Below are 9,727 nucleotides of genomic sequence, written 5' to 3' on the forward strand. Positions count from 1 at the left end.
AAACGACATTATTATTATTACTTTCTCACTCTTCTATTTAATTTATGTACTTTGTTTACTTGTTTTCTATTTAATTGTTAATACTTTCTTTCTTAAATGGTCGAAAATTAGTTGGTAGAAGGTGAAGAAATGTTGGTATACTAAAACACAATAATACTTTCATATTCAGAATTCAATAACACTTCATATAATTAAGAAAAATTAAAACACAAATTCTGCGTGCATTGCAAGTTCATTTACTTTGTTTACTTTCAGTTGAGCCCTGAAAGGTTTCCTTGTAAAATTATGCATGCATTGCAAGTTCCTTTACTTTCTATTTTATATTCCGCAAAAAGTAGCCACTAGGAACTCACATACAATTCACCCCCTCTTGTAGTGTTCGTCTCAACTAACACTTCTACTAAGCTAATTAGCTTGGGAAAAACTTGCCAAATAAAATAGAATAAATAAAATACAAAAGTTAAAAGTTACTTAAGGAAGTGAATTTCATTTAAATAGTTAGCTAATAGCTGTGGCTAAAATAACCTTAACATCGCCTCTAAAGCCACTAATAGCTAGTAGCTTATTAGAAAAATTTATGAGTAACTTAAATATGATCCACGATAACTTATTGGAACAAAAAAATGTCATCGAGGATGTGTATCGTAAAGTAAATCAAGTGGTAGATTATATATCTGATTAATATAGATCAAATAAATATAGGCTAATATAATATTAGGGAGCGTGTCGGCGAATACAAGTGAGCAACTCGGTTGCGCCAAAATTTCGTTTTCAAGTCAATGAATTTGCTTCACGACACACCGTACTCTTTCCATTGTCATAAGATCAACTTTTCAATCTTATTGTTTACTTCTTATTGTAGGCTCTAAACCAATTAAAAATCCGGCTGGCAATACCAAGTGACGCGCGTAGCTTGCCAACTAGTCTCCAAAAGGGTAACTTTAAATTACCAACTCTAAGAGCGAATCTGCTATAATGCCCACATTCTTCTTTTATAAGCTAGCTAAGGCTTTTTTTAAAAGTTTAGTTTAATTCATTTCAACTTAAAAGAATGAGATTTTAATCACAAAAAATTATTACGGCCATAATTTAAATAGGACTAAAAAATGTATTCTACAATACGGAGTGCTAGTAAATGTAGTCCTAGAACGTTACTATATCAGTTTGCAATTGACCAAGGGTTATTTGATCGATGTGCCAATTCATCATTTGCTAAGAAATTTAGAGAAAGTATTGCCCGCTACTAGGTATAGGGACAAGGAAAGTCCATACCTGCGTTGAAAAATTTTTTTTCGCTAAGTGTTGGAAAAAAGTTTTTTCCTATTTTAATACTGTTATTTTAAGTTTGAACCTGTTAAAAAAAATTTAATACTGTTATAAGTTTCTTCAATATTGTTTTTGAGGTGTTATTTTTCTCTTTTCAGTAGTACTTATATATTAAAAGGCTAAGTATTTGTGTTAGAAATTAACTATTATATTTGAATACTGTTATTATATAAGTGAAATCTATTATTAAGGAAGACAATAATACATTTATTATAAATTAAAAACTGTGAAGCTGTGTGATTTGGTATCAGAGCCATACGGTTAAAAGATAAATTAAGTTGTTAATTTAATAATTAGGTAAAACTGGAGAATACTAGACCTTCTACTGAGTGTAAGAAACCTGATTTTAAGCATTATTATCATATTCCTGAAAATAGTAGTAATTTTGGCTCATTCCTTAATTATATAGTGGGCCAACTTGGTGAATTAAGACCGGAAGTTGATAACATACATGCTCGTTATGTTAATATAGAAAATAAAATATCAATAACCACAACCGATATTAATAAAAAAAGTAAGCGATCTAAAAGAACAGGTTAAACAAGTTCAACTTGCTTTAACAAACGGAGTTAGGCATCAATTCGGAATAGAAGTATCACTAGATAAAGAGAAAATTGTCCCATATAAATATAAGTATCCTTTTCAAAATCTAGATAAAAATAAAAAGTTTACTGTATCACTCCCTAAAAGACCTACTAGTAACCAAGAAAATAATAAAGAGACTAAAGATGAACCCTCATCTTCAGGAGAAAACACTTAAGGAATTACAAGCCCTATTCGATAAAGAAGAAGACCCTAATAAGTTTAACGAAATCATGAACTTAATTTTTGAAAAAGGGATTGCTTCTGATAATAAAATAGAAGAAAGTAATTACGTTACTTTAGAGGAAAATTTATATCAACAAATGGGATTAATGAAGTTAAATGATCTAGACTTTCTACCCATAGAAGTTGTTCAACAAAAGATTGAAAATAAACTAGGAAAAAGAGTAATGGATAATAATGATGTTGGAGAGGAAATTATTATAAAAACATTAACGTAAACAATGTTATTCAAAGACCCAGTGTAGGGAATATTTCAAGCATTATCCCTAGCTTGAACCCCAGGCCACTATGATCATACACTAAAGTACGGTGGCGTCCAAAGGGAAAGAAGATAGAGCAAAAGAGTCGCCAACAAGTTTTAGGAACTTGTAAACCATTCACCCTAAACCTGTTTAATCTATGTTGGTTGAATATTAATGCACAAACAAAACTATTATTGGCGATCACTTGAATTATAATCATATTAACCCTAACAAGATTATCAATTATCTTATTAAGTGTGATTACAAGTACAAATTCCCTTTAAACATGCATAAAAGGCGTGATCAAGCAATAAATAATCATCAAGCAACATAATAATAATCAAAATCATAATAATAATCATAATAATAATAATTATAATCATAACAATCATAATAAAAAATAATCATCATAACAATAATTATAACAATTATAATCATAAATCATAAAAATAATCATAATAATGTTAAAGCATAATAATAGCAAGACCTTAGGCATGATACTAACAAGATTAATAACAAACCCTAGCATGTCACTAAACACCAAAGATCAAATATATAGCCCTAACATGAATATTAGGAAAGAACATAAAAGGCATCATACTTTTAATAATACTTGATATTAGAGTAACCCTAAACATGATAATAGGAATATCAAAATGCCCTAACACGACACTAGGAATAATAATAACAACCTAAACATGATTTCTATATGATAATATCAATAAATCAATTAAAGCACTTACTTGGATGCCTCGTACCTCTTTCTAATAACAAAATACACACGTTAGTAACTTCAAGGAAAATAATAAAACAACAATTAAATTAAATAATTGAAATAGAGATTTGGGACCAAACCCTCATAAATTAAAACCTTTCACGTCTAAGGCGAAGGCAACTTCGAACTTGGCTGCTTAGAAAGAGAGAGAAAATCAAGAAATTCTTGATGAGAGTTGATGATTAGAATTGATGATAATTTGATGGATAATTGATGATTGAAAAAGAGGAGATATGATCTCTATTTATAGATAAAAAAAAAGGGTCAAAGAATAAGAAAAGAATTCGAATTCGAATCGAAATAGAACTCGATGGACAGCAGTTTTTGCGGATTTTGTTTTTATCATATCTTTTGATCTAAAAGTCCAAGTAAGGCATATAATATGTCGTTAGAAAGCTCTTGAAGTCTACTTTCTAATACAATTAAAGTCAGATTAAAATATTTTGTAGATAAAAAGATATGGCCGAAATAGTGGGACGGTGTCAGTTTTGGATAGAGTTTCATATCTCATTCATATCTTTTTCGTTATAGCTCGGATTTAATATTATAATGTATCATTGGAAAGATAATTTCAAAATCTATCCAACCATATAAAATTTGGATAAAGATTATAAGGCACGAAAATAAAATCTAACTGTCTTTGAACATCTTTAAATCCGAATAGAATTAGGATTTAAGAAAAAAGAAAGTTTTAAAAAAAGAAAGTTTTTAATTAACTCAAATTCTTTAATCTTATCTTTTCAAAAAGGATAATTAAGATCTTTTAGAAACTTATATAAGCTTCTAATTAATCCTAATTAGTTTAGGAATAGGATTAAACCTTTGGACCCTCCACATGATCATTGGGTCGTAGGTAAAATCCGGTTTGGGCCCAGTTTAGTATTTTGGCCACAACTTCCTCATTATTCATCGGAATTGGGCTTATAATATATCGTTGGAAAGGTCTTTTCAATCCCCATCCAACTACACCATTATTGGACCCATATCATGGACCAAAGTAAACTGGAATGCACGTTTTTCAAAAATAGGGTAAGAAAATAAATATTTTCAAAAACAGAAAGAAGAGATATTTTAAAAAAACATCCGCAACACTAAACTTTCCACACTTTCACTTCATTCGATTATGATTCGACGTGAAAGATACTCATCACCGGGTTTGGTTTTGGGGAGACACAAATGGGTGTCTACACCTAGGTATCAAGGAGAAGGAAGTTGCACACGACCAAGATACATACCAGGGAAGACTCTCGGTTTAGTGTCAAGGTTATGCCTAATCATATACCTAAACAAGAAGAAGTGACTCTTGAACCTATAAGTCAAACTGGTTACAAAACTTAAGTTATACGGTGTAAGAGATAGACAAGATGTTTTAAATCAGTGGGAGAAGAGTATGAGTAGTGTACTTAATTTAAACACTGACTGGACTTTAGAAAATTATTTAAACTATATCAAACATAGTCTTTATGGTTCTAGAAGACCGGTGACAGGCTAAAGTCGTATCACCTAATCAAAAGTAATTCCTAAATCCTCTAACTAATGTAGATAGGGAAGTAGGGTCAAATCCACAGGGAAACAAGTCTTTTTATTCTTAATTAATTAAAGCAATCTAAATTATTAAGTAACAATTTGATAATATGGATATAAAACTAAACTACGGAGATTAAGAGTAAAGATAAAACAATGAATAAAAGCCTAGGGCATAGGTTCACCAATAAATAACATTCCAAGGTAAAACATAATAATCAATCATCAATGCATAATTAATCAGATCATAAACGGCTTTCGCTACGTATTACAATCACAAAAATAATCTACCGGTATTAAATCTCATCTCTCGAATCTCGACTTAACCATTTATAAATTAACCTGCCTATTGAAACTAGACCTAAACATCAATTCTCATCTCTCGAATCTCAAATCAATATTGTCAAACTCATGCATAAAAGATCAGGCCTAATCTAGTCACAGATCATTAAATCAATCAATAGGAAATTAATCTAGCATTGATAATAAACAACAATAAATTACCCCTTCATATTATTTATGGATCCCCACAAACCCTAGAAAGGAAACTACTCACACATAATAAAATCTAAACTAATCAAGGCAATAAAACAAGACATGATCAAAGGAATAAATAAATAACTGAGATTAAGAGAAAAGAAATCGTTACCAAAGTAATCTGGAATTAAGAGTAGAGTTAAGAACAAAGTATTAGAGAGAGAAACTAATCAAAAAGCTAAGTAGAGAGAGAAAATCTAAGAGAAGAATTAAAAAAGAGTAAAAGAAGATACTGAACTCGCTTAACGGAAAAGTATTTATATTAAGCAAGAATCCTAAACTAAAAAAAACTTAAACGACGATTAAACCACCTAATAATGACACCCTCGCCCGATCGGGCCCACCTTTTTCCTCTCAAGTATGTCTCTCGCGCCCAGCCGGGCGTGAGTTCAGGAGCCAGCTTTGCTTCCCCCGCCCGGCCGGGCGCACCTTCGGGCGGGACCTCTAGTGGCCGGGCGGCACTCTTGGGCCACTATTTGGACTTTGATTCTTCGGGCCAATCTAGATTTCCTCTGCGGGTCTTGAATACTCGGTCCAAATGCCCCGGTATCACATAAATTGAGCCCTTAATCACCGGTTCGATGGCTCTAACCGGCCCTGGGCTATGAAGGATGGTCATGCATCTCCAATGCTCGTAGCTACTCCATAATATCTTGGGAAAATGCTCCAAAAGTGCAAATCCCTCAAAAAATCAACCAAATCTACGAAAACACTAGAAAACACCAATTAGTAATAAAAGTGGTTCTAAAGAGCCAAAAACAATACTAATTATGACCAAGGGACGTGTAGGGAATATTTCAAGCATTATCCCAATCTTGAACCCCACTGTGATCATACACTAAAGTACGGTGGCGTCCAAAGGGAAAGAAGCTAGAGCAAAAGAGTCGTCAACAAGTTTTAGGAACTTGTAAACCGTTCACGAGGTGAAGGTTACACCCCTAAACGATCCATGAGATCGTCAACTCCAATAGGTCTGGAACCATGACTAGTAGTTCGGGGATGAAGGTACAAATCCAACCTAAAAGAGATTGAACCTGCCCTAATAATAAGCCTCTACTTTATACTGATCGTATTCATGTGCGCTTTCTGACTAACATGCAATCAATAGGATTACCCTAAACCTGTTTATCTATGTTGGTTGAATATTAATGCACAAATAAACTATTATTGGCGATCACTTCAATTATAATCAAATTAACCCTAACAAGATTATTAATTATCTTATTAAGCGTGATTACAAGTACCAATTCCCTTTAAACATGCAATAAAAAGTGTGATGAAGCAATAACAATAAATAATCAAGCAACATAATAATAATCAATATAAATAATAATCATAATCATGTTAAAGCATAATAATAGCAAGATCCTAGGCATGATACTAACAAGATTAATAACAAACCCTAGCATGTCACTAAACAATAAAGATCAAAGCTATAACCCTAACATGATACTAACAATCATAAATATTAGGAAGAAAATAAAAGGCATCATAGAAATCATAATTGACATTATATTCTTTACCCTAAACATGATACTAGGAATCATAATAATAACCTAAGCATGATTTCTATATCATAATAACAATAAATCAATTAAAGCACTTACTTGGATGCCTCGTACCTCTTTCTAATAACAAAATACACGCGTCAGTAACTTCAAAGAAAATAATAAAACAACAATTAAATTAAATAATTGAAAGAGAGATTTGGGACCAAACCCTCAGAAATTAAAACCTTTCACGTCTAGGGCGAAGGCAACTTCGAATATGGCTAGGTGTATCTAAGTCTTGCGAATGCGGAATTTTGTATTTGAGAGAAGGCTAGTTTAGAAAAGAGAGAGAGATAGAGTAATCAAGAGAATCTTGATGGGAATTCGTGAGAATTGGTGAATGAAAACGGAGTTTTTAGGAAGCTATTTGTAGAGAAAATCAGCCAAAAAGATAAAAAAAATCAAAACAGAGTTCTGACGCATAAAACGAGGTTAGCACCAAACGCTAGGCGCCAAGCTTAGCGTCAAGCGCTAATGCTGGCGTTTGGTGCTAACTTAATTATTGACGCGTTTTCTTAAAATCAGATAGAAATTACCGTACAGGAGGATAAAATCGTATTTTCCTCAAAAATATTCTTTTATTCTGATTAAAACTCTAAAAAGTCAACAAAAGTCAATTTATCAATGTTAATTGAATTAGGAATGAAAAGAACCTTATAGAAGAATCTAGAAGACTAAAACCATTCCTAATTGCATTAGGAATGATAAATCTATATTAGGCCCTCCTCTAGATCATTGGGCCGCATATAAAGATCAAAACGGACCCAGTTTAGTAATTTGGCCATAACTTCCTCAATATTCATCGGAATTGGGCTTATAATATATCGTTGGAAAACTCTTTTCAAGCCCTATCCAACTACACTATTATTGGACCCATATCATGGACCACCCAAACTGAATTGGCTGTTTTCTTAAAATAGGTTTTCAAAAACAGAGAGAAGAGAAAAGAAATTAAAACTATCCGCACCACTAAACTTTCCACAGTTTCACTTCATTCGATTACGGTTCGACGTGGAAGGTATTCATCACTGGGTTTGATTTTGGGGAGACACAAATGGGTGTCTACAGGACGGGAGTAAAATACTATATAAAATGAACATATCAAACTCCCCCAAGCCAAACCTTTGCTTGTCCCTAAGCAAAGATCTCATCAATGAATAAATAAATATGCTTCACCCCAAAAAGTAAAAATCAAGCACAAACAATTCAAGGTAAATCTAATAAACATGCTTCAACATCAACCCATCTCATCCATTCAATTACTTTTCCTCCCTAACAATTGTCAAATAGAGCAAACCACAAGAGCATATAGAATTCAAGACTAGTGCTCACACACTCAACTCTCATTTATGTGGCGAGTAAAAGTTGTACTCGATCGCTCTCCAACCAACCCCTTTTAATGTGAACAATGCCCTCCCAACTCACACTCTCGTGTGTATAAAAAGATGTACACTCAACCTACTAGTCGACTCGAAATATGTCAAATCATAACTTGCATTGATAAACAACACATTTACATTCATACAACTCTATGCACAAAGGTCGGAAGGTCTTTAAAGCTTGTAATGTAAGGCTAGGGTAAAGGGTAGAAAACATTTGGGAATGAGTGAGAGAAAAGTTATGCTTAAAGGGAGCAAAACCTTATAAAACCCATGATCAAAATAAATAATGATCAACATCTCCTACATAACCAACTCCAACAAAAATCCACCAAATATACTCCAATCATAAACAACAATCCCAACACTTACAAATTCACTCACAAAATATGATAATAAGAAATAAAGTGAATTAAAACAAACTTTATTTTCCAAACTTGAATTTTTCATTGAAACTCAATTATTTTCTTTCCTTTGATTAACCTCCAACTAGAACATTTGAACATTGAACAATTTTTTTTTCTTTTTGCTTTTTTTTTTCTTTATTGAAGTTCACTTTTTTTTTTTTTTTTTTCCTGAACTTCTATTTTTTTTCATAACATCATACTTAGTTTTCCAAGAAGATTAAACTTTCAAACTCATCAAAAATAAAATACGATCAAGAACAAAATAACTTCTCAAAACCCACCCAAATTGTGCAAATAATAAGCACACTACAAACTCCCTCACCTCACTCACTAATAGCTCCACCAAGCCAAGCTTGGGACTAGTAACCAATGGGACAAAATAGACTTGTAATGTGGCTAATAAACAACAAAAAGACAAGGCAACAACATGGGTAGCAAGGAGGGAACAAATGTATCTAAAATCATCTGAAGGCTACCTAAAAGAACACATGCCTTTGTCCTCCACAATGTGCATAATAATGAGTCATATTAACACTACTTACAGTTGCAAACCAATACTTAAATCATTGACATACCAGGAACTATTACACATTCCTAACTAAATCAACTATTCAAGCACCATATTCACAAGCAGCTAGGCAAAATTGACGCATGTTAGAACATCTAAGCAATCAAACTGCAAATCATGATCAACAAATCCTCAATGCTTATCATCATATACCAAGAATCAAACAAAATTTTCCAATTATAGGGCACAGGGAAGCATGATTTACAATTCACTGGAACGTATTTTTGGATTTTTTTATTTTTTCAATTTTTTTTTTCATTTTTTGTATTTTTCATATAAGAAAGCAATAAAACTAACCTAGAAAGCAATAAATCTAATCTAAGAAAACAAACCAAAAACAAAAGAAAAGAGAAAAAGAAGGATACCAAATCCAAAATCTCCCCCAAGCTAGAATCAGACAATGTCCTCATTGGCTCGGGAACTAGCCCAGCATGGCTAATCCTCATCCATGGAGCCGAACCCTCCACCTCCGCTGCCACCTGCACCAAGAGCTACCACCAAAATAATCAGCGTGAAAACTCCCTCCCGCCGGTCCCCCGAAAGGAATGTCCTGGCCGTACCCATGAAAAGCAGAATAGTCAGTATAAATACCAT

Source organism: Chenopodium album, chromosome 7 (genome assembly GCF_948465745.1).
Source record: "Chenopodium album chromosome 7, dcCheAlbu1.1, whole genome shotgun sequence".
Taxonomy (NCBI): Eukaryota; Viridiplantae; Streptophyta; class Magnoliopsida; order Caryophyllales; family Amaranthaceae; genus Chenopodium; species Chenopodium album.